Here is a 13,361-nt window from a genome sequence, read left to right as displayed (position 1 = left end):
TTCTCTTAAATCAATGGGCCTCTTAATCCTCTTCACCAACAACATCATTTAAATACATCTGCTCTCCTGTGGGCTCCTGTATTCATGTGGAGCTTTCACACGCATATGAAACATTTGCAAATCTCAAGGGGTTGGCCAGGTGCATTTTAATTCTCAAAGTGAAATGTTTGCTCTTTAACACATTTGCTTGTCTTTTGCTGCATATTTGCTCAATGAAGGCTGATTATGAATCCAACTCAAATGAAATCCTTGACAACTTCCATCCTTTCTGTTTATCCTGATCTTGTTTATTGCTTCAATATGAGAGGGTCCTTCCCTCCATTGAGTTGTAATCCATCTTGAAGGTGTTAGATTTTTGTCTTCATCAGTAAATGCTTCAAGTCCTCTTGACTTTCAGTATCTAGTTTGTGAAATCTGCATATTTCAGATCGTTAATGAGCCTTTATAAAAAATACCGATGCTCAGTTCTTCTTCAAATAGTCCATATTATTGGATTATTTGATTGGCATACATATGTTAAGCCATTTAGAATCCCTCTCTTCTTTTTATTTAAAACGACTACCTACATATTGGTCTATGTACAGATTCTGCATGAGCATCAATAAATGTCTGACTTTCCCTTTCTTCACCCTGTTATGCATATGAACTTGAAATGTTGAAAAATATTCAAATCTTATAAAAATTATTGAAGTGTAACTCAGAAATACAAAGTGAGCACATGTTATTCTTGCCTGGAATGCCATTTTTATGCATTCTATTTCATTCTTTCAAGTCATAATTATCCTAGATTCACACTTCATTCATCCCAAGTTCTGACTATTAATTGAAATAGAGATTTCCAGATAGCTCTTCTCATTTTGAGTCATGCCCCATCATCAACTGAAGGAGGCCGAGACCACTCCCACAGGCTCTGCTTCATCCTGTCACTGTGGTTGACTAAGGCTCTACCCAGTTCTATTTGGAGTACCTTCCCACCCGAGGACTCGGCTGGCACTCTCGCTGACCAAGTCCTGCTGCTTTTAACCCGGTTTTCAGGACATGACAAGGTTTTGATTCTTCCCGTTATGTTTTCTGTGACGAACTCCTCAGAAGTGACAGGCTATTCCTTCTTCGTGGTCCTTTCTTATTGTGGAAGCTCTGTTGAAACCGGTTCGATGTGGTGACCCTGTTGTCACCTGAAATATCATGACATAGCTTCCAAAATCACAGCAATACACAAGCCACCATAGCATGGCAAACTGACAGACAAGTGGGGGAAGCTTAGTGAGTACATACTCATGGAAAATTGGAATTGACAAACTTGTTCAGCACAGGGTTTCTACAAGCTTTCAGTTTGTAAAAATACACAGTTATCTGTGAAGGGCAATAAAGCAAAGTACAATAAAACAAGGCATGGGTGTAAACCCCACATTATAACTACGAAACAGCTGGCTGGACAATTCTCGACTAAAAGTAGCCAGGGCCTTTCAACTACAGGCTGTTTTGTATAAGTGGCTGCATTGCTAATCCAATTTTTCACTACCGAAGCTCTTGGAATAAACTACTGTGAAGTGTCACAAATAAGCAAATCTGCCATCGATTACCATTTGGATTTGGAAATAATAGAAGTAAAAAGAGAGGCTCATTGAACCAGAAATATATGTAAACATTGTGATTTTCTCCATTGTCTGGGCAGTAACCTAGAGTGGTGCAGGAATACAATATAACAGACCACATACATTTCTCCATTTTCTTTGATCCAGAGAACAAAGCCATTTTAGGGTGTAATGGAGTTTTTGAACGCTGACCTAAAATTCTCTCTTACTCTTCCAATTTCCTAATAGCACCCAGATATCCCTTCAGGTTTCTATTTCTGTGATGGTTAAGGTTGTGTGTCAACTAAACTGGACCACAATTTTCAGTGACTTATCAGCTATGATGTAGCTATACTCTGTATTAAAGTCTTGTATAGTGTAAGGACTTCCATAATGGGATCTGCTATGTGCAACCTCTCAATTGAAATGGAATTTTGGGGGGGTTGTGGCCTGCTTCCAATAGATGTGAATGCCCTTAGTTTGATTAGTTTTCCCCCTGAATTTGAATCCAGGATTTGGGTGAACATAGGACTTCTAGTTTTCTGTATTGGAGAAAGTAGCTGACCATGTTGACTTAAAAACCTGAGACTTGTTAGTAGTCTGCCATCTCTCGACTGACTTTGAATTCATTCACCTCTGCAACCAACACCCTACTCTCTGACTTGATACTAGGTTAATCACCCTCTGCAGCTACATATGCAGGAGAAGCTTCCTGCCTGACAGCTGACTCATAAACTGAAAACCCATTTGTAGTATTATACATAATATGATTATGATTCACATAGTAAAATATTTTTCCATAGTAAATAGAACAGAAGTAAACATTTTTCTGGTATTGTCTTCTTTCAGTCAAGATCCTTTTGATGTTGGCAATGATATCCTTCATGCCATTTTCCTCTTTGGAAGACAATTTCTCATTAATCTTTATTTGGGTTAAAAAGTATGTATTCATGGTTGTTACTTTGTTTGTAAATGGTGCTCAAAAAAGAGCTCCTGCACAATGTACCTAATAATATGGGACACACAGATGCTTACTCTTTGGTTTGGAGAAGTAGTCACTATTTTTCAGAATCTATTTGTTTGCAGTTTTATTTTTTAGACATTGAAGAACTCCCTTCATATTCTTCAAAATGTTTCTGTGAATTCTTTAAACCTTCATGCTGACTTTTCTTATATCCATTTGTATGTACATACAGCTTGTACTAAGATGCATTATTGGAGCCTTAATGAAAACTTTCTACTGGGTCCACATTAACCTCATCTTATAGCTGTCACTGCTAGGAGGCCTGGTGGCACTGGTGGGTAAGTGTTGGATTGCTAACCCCAAAGTCAGTGGTTCAAACCACATGTGTGATAACGATGAGGCTATTTGTTCTCTTAAAGATGTGCAGCCTCTAAGATCCTATATAGAAATATGATGAGACATGGAGAACGTGTACTAACACCAAAAGGGAGGTGTTTGGACAGAGCAAGGGACTACAGGATGGATTACCATCAGGAATGTTGTGTGCTAAGGTTGTATCTTTTCACCATATTTATTCAATGTGTTGCTGAGAAAATCACCTGAGAATCTGGACTACATGAAGAAGAACACAAAATTAGAGTTGGGGATGGACTTTTAACAACCCGTAATATGCAGATGGCACCATCTTGCTTGCTGAGAGTGAGGAGGACTGGAGGTACTTTCTGAAAAAAGAGCAGATTGAAGCCTTCAGTATGGATTAAATTTATTATAAAGAAAACCAAATTCCTGACTAATGGACCAATAGATACTATCATTATAAATAGAGAAAATGTTGAAGTTTTCAAAGATTTTCTTTTTTTAATTTCTATTTTCAAAACCATTTTATTGGCAGCTAATACAAATATAATAGTGTTCCATGGTTCAATCACATCAAGAATTATTGTACAATTGCTGCCACAATCAGTCTCAACAATCTCTTCCTTCCTGAACTCCTTGATATCATTTCCCTTTGTTTTTCTAATCATTTTATTGGGGGATCATATAATTCTTATCAAAAGCCACACATCCATCCATTGTGTCAAGCACATTTGTACATTTGTTGCCATCATCATTCACAAAACATTTGGTTTCTACTTGAGCTCTTAATATCAGCTCCTCATTTTCCCCCTCCCTCCCCACTTCCCCTCTCTCATGAACCCTTCATAATTTATAAATTATTATTATTTCATCATATCTTACACTGTCCAACGTTTCCCTTCACCCATTTTTTTTGTCCATCCCCCAGGGAGGAGGTTATGTGAATATCCTTATAATCTGTTCTCCCTTTCTACCCCACCTTCCCTCCACCCTCCCTGTATCACCACTCTCACCACTGGTCCTGAGGGGTTCATCTGTCCTGGATTCCCTGTGTTTCCAGTTCCTATCTGTGCCAGTGTACATCCTATGTTCTAGCCAAATTTGTAAGGTAGAATTGGGATCATGATAGTGGGTGAAGGAAGCATTTAAGAACTAGAGGAAAGTTGTATGTTTCATCATTGCTGCCCTGCACCCTGACTGGCTCGTCCCCTCCCTGTAACCCTTCAGTAAGGCGGTGTCCAGTTGCCCACAGATGGGCTTTGGGTCTCCAGTCTGCACTCACCCTAATTTGCAATGATATGATTTTTGTTCTTTAATGCCTAATACCTGATCCCTTTGACACCTTGTGGTCACACAGGCTAGTGTGCTTCATCCATGTGGGCTTTGTTGCTCTGAGCTAGATGGCAGCTTGTTTATCTTCAAGCCTTTAAGACCCCAGATGCTATAACTTTTGATAGCCGGGCACCATCAGCTTTCTTCACCACATTTGCTATGCACACGTGTTTCATCAGTGATGATGAAGGTGGGCACACACTGATAGGAGTTTTTGTTCTTTGATGTCTGATACCTGGTCCCTTCTATACCTCGTGGTTACACAGACTGGTGTGTTTCTTCCATGTGGGCTTTAATGCTTCTAAGCTAGATGGCTGCTTGTTTATCTTCAAGCCTTTAAGATATTAGACACTATATCTTTTTTGATAATCACCTTTCTTCACCACATTTACTAATGCACACATTTGTCTTCAGTGATCATGTCAGGAAGGTGTGCATCATGGAATGCCAATTTAATGGGACAAAATATTCTTGCATTTAGTAAGTACTTGAGTGGAGGTCCCATGTCCAACTGCTGCCTTAATACTAAACCTATAAATATATGCATTTAGATCTATTTCCCCACTTTCCTTTTTAAATATGTTCACACATGTACATGCCTGTGTTTAGACTTCTATAAATACCCTTTGTCTCCCTCCTAGTTCTTTCCTCTGTTTCCTTTTACTTTCTTCTTGTCCCACTTTCATGCTCAGTCTTCATTTGGGTTTCAATAATTTCTCTCAGTTACATTGCCCTTACTAGGCCTCTCACACTCTCCTTGCCACTAATTTTGGATAACTTGTTGCTCCTTTGTCCCTGGGTTGGTCAATACCACCTCCTATACCCTTGCCTTCCCCTCTGCCATTTCCCTCCAGAACTATTGGTCCCGCTGTTTTTTTCCTCCAGATGGTTCATCCACCCTATCTTATCTAGATATATCTGTAGAGATAATAATATGCACCATAAAACAAGGCATATCAAGACAAAGAGACAAAAGAGAACACAACGATGACAACAGAAAGGAAAACCAATGACCCATAAAAGAATAAATTAATTAAAAGAATTATTTTAATTCTAAAAAGAAAAACCTGTAATAGATCAAGGTCTGATTTTTGACCTCTATGCACGTCCACCTGTCAAGTCCAATGGAGTGGCATACTCTGGCCCTAGGGTCTATCCTTTGCACTCCCTTGGAAGCTCCCTCCTCTGCTCCACCCGTTGCTCTGCCACACACCTTTAGTGTTTTGCCTCGGTGTTGCAGGGTCACTCCTGGCCAATCCCGACACAGAGTTTCCAGTGTTGTCCCCTGTAGGTACATGGGTCAGTGAGGGACGTCATGCCTCATAGTGGGATCAGCCATATGGTCCACTCTGTGCATTAGCTGTGTGGAGCGGGGATATCATCGGCCAGGCCTGGTGGGCCAGGATGGGCTCCACTCTCCCCCCCCCCCATTTATTTGTTCCCATGTGCTCTGATGATGCATGTCCCTCTCCCCTAGCTGCAGCTTCAGTGCCATTCTCTAAAGCAAATTATTCTGGTGGGAGGGACACTTGCCCACATAGCTGGTATGGGAGCCGAACCCACAGGCCCCTCCACCGGCACCCCCTCTCCACACCAGCTTGCAGCATTCACATGCAGGAACACTGGATTTAAGTTTGGTCCCTCTTTCCCTATGGAGACAAAAACAATACCCTCCCATTGGGTGGGTCAATGCCCTATTCCCCCACCACACATCTCTCTTTTTTTCTTTCTTCCTCCCCGCCTTTTATTCGGCTACCATATGTACCCCTTGATTTTGTCTGGCCTCTGCCATATTACCAGGACCTCACCCCTGGAGTGTTTATATACAGTAGCTTTTTCCCTGTGCCCCTTTTGCATTTTTCTTCTCTTTTCTCTCTCTCTTTTTTTTTAAAAATAAACTTACCTCAGCAGACTCATGTTGTACTTGTCCTTTTGTGCTTGACTTACTTCATTTAGCATAATTTCCTCCAGTTCTTCCCACGTGATGATATATTTATGCGTTCATCACTGCTTTTTAGTGATGCATAGTACTCCATTGTGTGTATGTACCACAGTTTTTTAATTCATTTGTGTATTGATGGAAATTTGGGTTTATTCCAACTCCTTGAAATTGTGAACTTCGCTGCAATGAACATTGAAGTGCAGCTGTCTGGACGTGGTTTGTTTCTTGCCTCTTTTGGGTATATGCCCAGTAGGGGAATGGCTGGGTCGTATAGTAGCTCATTTTCCATCTGTTTTAGAAATTGCCAAATCCATTTACATAGTGGCTTTACATACCAACAGATCCGCAAGCAGTGAATGAGAGTTCCTATCTCCCCGCAGCCCCTCCAACACTGGTTGCTTTCTGATTTTTTGAATTGGGCTATCTTTGAGGGTGTTGGGTGGTATCTCATAGTTTTAATTTGCATTTTTCTTATGGCTAAAGATCAGGAACATTTCCTCATATGTTTATGGGCCATTCAGTTTTCTGCCCTTGTGAAACTTCTGTTCAGATCCTTTGCCCACCTCCTCAGTGGGCAATTAGTTTTTCTCTTTTTGGAAGCTAGCAGAGTATTGTAGTTTTAGTTATAAGGCCTTTGTCTGATGTGCCATTACTAAAGATGTTTTCCAGTCGATGGACTCTCTTATTACTCTCTTGGTGAATTATTTCGATGTACACAGGTGTTTTATCTTCAGTATATCCAATTTATCAATTTGTACCTCCTCTGTGTTTGTGTCCTTCCCTATTTCAGATAGTCTATGTATTCCCTGTGCCAAAGGTCTCAAGTCGGTCCCAATTCCCTCATTGATGGCCCTAATATTTTGGGGTTTAACTTCAAAGTCTGTGATCCACCTTGAGTTTATTCTTGGGCATGGAGTGAGATAAGGGTCTTGCTTCATTTTTCTGCAGGTAAATATCCACTTTTTCCAGCATCATTTGTTAAAGAGGGCATCGACTTCCCATTGGATATTTTTTGGGTCCTTATCAAAGATCAGTTGTCTGTATTCTTGTGATTTTAATTCTGGGTTTTCAATTCTTTTCCATTGGTCTGAGCTGAGTATCTGCATTGTTCCAATGCCATGCGGTTTTAACAACTGTGGCTGTATAATATGTGCTAACGTCAGGTAAAGCAAGCCCTCCCACTATGTCCTTCTTCTTGAGGAATTCTCTGCTAATTCTGGGCTTCTTCCCTCTCCATATGAAGTTGGTAATCAGTTTTTCCATTTATATGAAGAAAGATGAGGGTAATTGTATTGAGATTGCATTAAACTTACATAGTGCCTTTGACAAAACTGATATTTTGACTATATTGACTCTTCCAATCCATGAGCATGAAATATTCTTCATTTTTGTTGAGGTCACTCTTGGTTTCTTATAATAGTGTTCTGTAGTTTACTCTGTAGAGGTATTTTGTTCTTTTAGTCAGGTATATCCCTAGATATTTCCATTTGTATTTGGCTATTGTGAAGGGTACCACCTTTTTATCTCCTCTTCTGCGGTCTTATCCGATGTGTATAACAATCTGATGGACTTCTGTTTGTTGATCTTGTATCCTGTCACCCTGCCAAATTCCTCTATTGCTTTCAGTACTCCCCTTGTGGAGCTTTTGGGATTTTCCATATATAAAATCTTATCATCTGCAAATAAGGATAACGATAGTTTCATCTCTTCCTTCCCCCAGACAAATAACTTTAATGTCTTTTCTTTGTCTTATGTTGTGAACTAAAACCTCCAGTAAAATATTAGATAAGAATTGGGACAAAGGGCATCCTTGTCTGGTCCCCTTTTTCAATGGGATTGGGTTTTTCTTTTCTCCATTGACTACCACATTGGCTGCTGGTTTTTCATATATAGCTTGTATTGTCTTGAGGAATTTTCCTTCCATTCCTATCATTTCAAGTGTCTTAAACAGGAACTGGCATTGGATGTTGTCAAATGCTTTTTCTGCATCTATCGATATTTGAATTCAGTGGAGTACAATTCTTTGTAGTGTTGTGTAATTATCCTTTTGATTTCATCAGGGTCTGTTGTAATGTCCCCTCTTTCATCCCTTATTCATGCTATTGAAAATTGTTCCCTCCTTTCTTTGGTTAGGTTTGCCAGCAGTGTGTCAATTCTGTTGATCTTTTCAAAGAACCAACTTTTAGCAGCATTAATTTTTCTCATAGTTTTCATATTTTCCCTCTCCTGAATCTCAGCCCTGATTTTTATTTCTTTTATTTTGCTTTTAGTAGGGTTTCCCTGCTGACTCTGCTATAGTTGTTGTAAATTGTGTGCCAATATATCAATCATGAGTCGCTCTTCGTTTCTCAAATGTGCATGTATTGCTATGAAACTTCCTCTGATAACTGTCTTTGCTGTGTCCCATAAGTTTTGGTACATCATGTGCTCATTCTCATCGGTTTCTAGAAATTTCCTAATTTCATCTTTTGCAGTAGCGAGCTATTCATCCTCCAATTGTTTGCTCTTGGTTTCTTTGTCTTCCTTTTGTTGATTTCCAGCGTTAGGGCACAGTGGTCAGAGAAAGAGGTCTGTATGATATCAATGTGCTTAAATTTATGTAGATTGACCTTATACCCCAGCATGTGGTCTATTTTCGAATATGTACCATGTGGACGTTAGGAGAATGTGATTTATTAGGATGGAAAGCTCTGTAAATATCTATCAGGTCAATTTTCTAATGGTAGTATTTATATCTCTAGCCTCTTGTTGAGCTTCTTTCCCTGTAATCTATCTTTCTCAGAGAGTGGTGTATTGAAGTCACCCAGTATAATTGTTGAGGCTGTGCATTTTTTTTTCATCTTTGGTGTGTTTGGTTGACGTATTCAGTGGATCTCTCATTCAGGGAATATGTTTACAATGCTTAGTGGTTTTTTGTCTACTGTTACATTGAGCATTTTATAGTGTCCTTCCTTATTTCTTTTTATGGTTTGCACTTTTAGGTCAATTTTATCCAATATTAGGATTGCCACCCTGCTTCTTTTGAATTGCTGTTTTCAGCCTTTGATTCTCCAGCCTTTGATCTCAGCTTTCTCCTGCCTTTGGTTCTCAGTCTATTTTTCTCTGTAGCCTTGAGATGTATCTCCTGGAGGCAGCATATTGATGGGTTGTGTTTTCTAAGCCAGTCTACTAGCCTCAGTCTTTAAATGCATGCGTTCAGGCCATTGATATCCTGGGTTATCTCCATTGTGGATTCTGTGATGCCATCTTATAACTTTTGTTTTGTTGTTTTTTTCTACCTTCCTTTCTTATTAGTGTGGTGTGTATGTATGTGTGTGTGTGTGTGTGTGTGTGTGTATCATTCTTGACTTCTTTCTATCCTTAAAACAATGCTATCTTGGGGTCTGTTTTTGCTTTGTTGCTCTCTGGGTGAGGTTGTTTTGTGATGGTCTCTTATTTATGCTTGGAGAGAGTTGTTCTTCTGCCCATACTGGTTTGGCAATGATCTTGTGTAGGGCTGGGTTTCTTCTAATGTATTCTTTGAGTTTTTTTTTTTTTCTTGTCTGGGAAGTCTCTACTTCTCCATCTATCTTGGTCAATAATCTGAATGGATAGAGTATTTTTGGATTTGCGTTATTTTCCTTCAATTTTTGGAATACTCACTCTCTCCTCTTCTTCATAGTTTCTGCTAATAGGTCTGAGCAAATTCTTATTTGGGAACCTTTATATGTGATTGCTTGTTTTTCTTTAGCTGCTCTCATGATTCTCACCTTTTCCTCAACATTGGATAGTTTAACTTCTATGTGCCTTGGTGACTTCTTCTTGGGATTCTGTCTAGTTGGTGTTCTTTCAGCCTCCTGAGTGGTTGCCTGGTTTGCATTCATTAAGCCAGGGAAGCTTTCCTCCAAGAATTCTCTCACTATTGTTGCAAATGACTTCTTTGTTGTGTCTTCCACCGGTAAGCCAATAATTTTAATGTTGTTCCTCTTCATAGCACCAGACATAGCTCTTATGTTTTCTTCAGCTTCTCTGATGATCTTATTAGATTTTTGTTCGTGTTTGTTAAAGTCTTTTTGGCTGTCCTCCAGGTCACTGGTGCGGTTCTGTGCTTCCTCCAGTCGGTTCTCAAGGTCTGCTACTGGTTTTTGTAACCTTCTCTGAAAGCTTTTGTATTTCCCTATGGTGTATGGACTTTATCTCCTCTATAATTTCATCTTTTTTTCTGTATTGTTTCCCTCATATGCTAGATGATTCCAAGCAGCATTCTGAAAATTTCTTTCTGTGGCAGATCAATGTCTACTTCTTCTATGTACATCATTAGGTTCACGTCATCTTTTGCCATTGTCTTTTGTTTCTCCTGTTTTTTCTTGGAGGTCATTGGAGCTGATGGCTGTTTGCGTTGTGTTGTTTTAGAGGAGCCAGGTGCCATTTTCCAGGGAGTCAAAGAGCACTGGCACTCTCTGTTAGACTTGTAGGAATGCTATTTTGAACTGCCTACTGCTAATTTCACTATGGAAATAGCCTACCACTTTATCCTCCTGTGGCTTCCTTCTCAGGGGAGTACCCCAGAAAGTTGGTGGGATGCCTGCTTTGATTTAGAACACTGCAAATGATGGGTTGAATTGCCCTGGCCAGGTAGATCACTGCAGAGGTTGGGCAGAGTTTCCCGCAGCAGCTTGGAATGTTGGTGATTGTTGGCTCAGGTGCCTTAGGTCGTGTGAGGCACTAAGGTATGCGGGAGGAAGTTTCCTCAGACATGTGGGACAACAGAGGAAAAATAGGGGCTCTCTCAGTCACACAGGCAAGAATTCCCTTGTAATAAGTTGGGCAGAGTAACTCTTGGTGGAGGTTGGCCAGGCTTTCCCCAGCCTCAGGCTATGCTGCACAGGGTTGAGCTCACCTAACTGGGTGTGGGCAGGTGCATGCGGCCGTGGAGTGCGAGAGAACAGGGAATAGACAAAGAGGGAAAAAACAAAACAAAACAAAAAAACTAAGCCCGCTGAGGCTGTGGGAGTCAGGGGGTAGAGAGAAGAGAGGGGAAAAAAGTTACAATATAGCTGAGCCTTGATCCCTGCCGTGGGGCTGCACGGGTTTGATCCCTGCCCAGAGACAAGGCTGGCACAACTATGGCTGTGTTGAGATTAAGCATCTGCGCCAGCTCCAAATGGTCCCAGCTTTGGCCTAGGCAGTGGAGCGGCTAAGGTCAAACTCCAGCCAGCCTCCACTGTGATAAGCCAAAAGCCCCCAGACCCTCAAAACCTTGTGGATCTGTGCCTACTTATCTTTATGATGCGCCTCTTGCGAGCTGGCAATGTTGAATTTCCCTCTTAGTAACTCTTCTTGGCTGATTTCTGTGGGGGTCCCTCTGTTATGTGTTATTCAGTTGCCATCTTACCTGAAGTGCTGCTTGCTCCCTTTGTTTTTATTCTTGACCTTTTTTTCTCTGCTTCACTTGGTGGACCGCTTGGGGAGAGAGAGATTTATTGCTAACCAAGGCTTATATATTCTCTGAGGATGTGCAACCCCCTAATTACAGGTAAAGACATACGTCACGGCAATTTTATTTTTCTTGGTTCTTGAATCAATACTCATGGAAGCAGCAGTCAAGAAATAAAATTATGGACTTCGTTGGGCATATATTTCACACAACCTCTTTAAAGTATTGAAGCTCTAGTATGTTGCTTTGAGGACTAAGGTGCACATGGCCCTAGCCATGGTATTTTAGATCCCCTCATGTGTGTGTGATTGCTTGACAACAAATGGGGAAGAGGAGAGAAGAATGTATGCATTGCAATCACTGGAAGTACCAGAGATTTCCAGTAAAGCAAATAAATCTGTCTTGGAAGAAGTTACACATGAATGCTCTTTAAAAATGACAATGACAAGACATAGTCGCATGTACTTTGGAAATGCTATAAGGAGACACCAGACTCCTAAAAACAAAACTCAATGCCATCAAGTTGATTCTGACATATAGAAACTTATAGAACATGGTAGAACTGCCCTTGTGAGATTCTGAGACTGTACCTTTTTATGGGAGTAGAAAGCCTCATCTTTCTCCCACAGAGCATCTAGTAGTTTCAAACTGCTGACCATGAAGATGCCAGGGATCCTGAAATCAGAAGAGACCAGTTTAAAGAGATTTATCAATTCCAATTTCCAATGACTAAATTCCTCCATCTATTTTATTATTACTTTTCTCTTCTTCTTCTTCTTGTTAAGCCTTTCTATCCCGATTATTCACGTAGCACTGATTATTGATTTTAATCAGATCACATATGCTTTGTAGCTTTTACTGTTTTGTACACACCACATATAATTAGATGTATACACTAACATTGAGATAGATATCATTCTCGTATTCAATCCCACCACTTACCTATCCATTTGTCATGTTGTAGTGGCTTGTGTGTTCTTGTTATGCTACAAGCTATGTCTCTGGTATTTTAAATGAAAGTAGGGCAACCCAAGATGAAAAGATGAATAGGGTTCAGTAGAGCTTCCAGACTATAAAAAGACTATAACTCAGGGATAACCTGTCCACTTCTGAGGAATTAACCATGGAAAACCTTATGGAAAGAATCAAAACCATATCATATACTAAAAACTTCATGAAAAGAAGCAGAATATTGTCAGAGCAAGTATCAGAAGATGAGTCCTTCCAGTCAGAAGGCACTCATAATATGACTGAGGAAAAGCTGCTTTCTGAAAGCAAAGTCGATCATAACAACATGGATGGAGGAAGAACAAGAGAGATGAAAGACTTAGGGACCTTCTTTTGTTCAAGGGACATTTTTCAAAATGAAAAGAAAGAGTTTCTCAAGCGGCCATCTAGCTCAGAAGCAACAAAGTCCACATGGAAGAACACACCAGCCTGTGTGATCGAGTGGTCCCAAAGGGATCAGTTACCAGGCATCAAAGAACAAAAAATCATATCATTGACTGCACACCTCCATGATAGGATCACTAAAGACAAATGGGTGCATAAGCAAATGTGGTGAAGAAAGCTGATGGTACCCGGCTATCAAAAGAGATAGTGTCTGGGGTCTTAAAGGCTTGAAGGTGAACAAGCGGCCATCTAGCTCAGAAGCAAATAAGCCCACATGGAAGAAGCACACCGGCCAGTGCAATCACGAGGTGCCCAAGGGACCTGGTATAAGGCATCATGCAAAAAAAAAAAAAAGATATGTGTGTGTATGTATGTGTATATATG

This window comes from Tenrec ecaudatus, chromosome 9, assembly GCF_050624435.1.
Source record: "Tenrec ecaudatus isolate mTenEca1 chromosome 9, mTenEca1.hap1, whole genome shotgun sequence".
In the NCBI taxonomy this organism is placed as follows: Eukaryota; Metazoa; Chordata; class Mammalia; order Afrosoricida; family Tenrecidae; genus Tenrec; species Tenrec ecaudatus.
The sequence above is the reverse complement of the archived record's forward strand: the minus strand, read 5'-3'. Positions refer to the sequence as shown.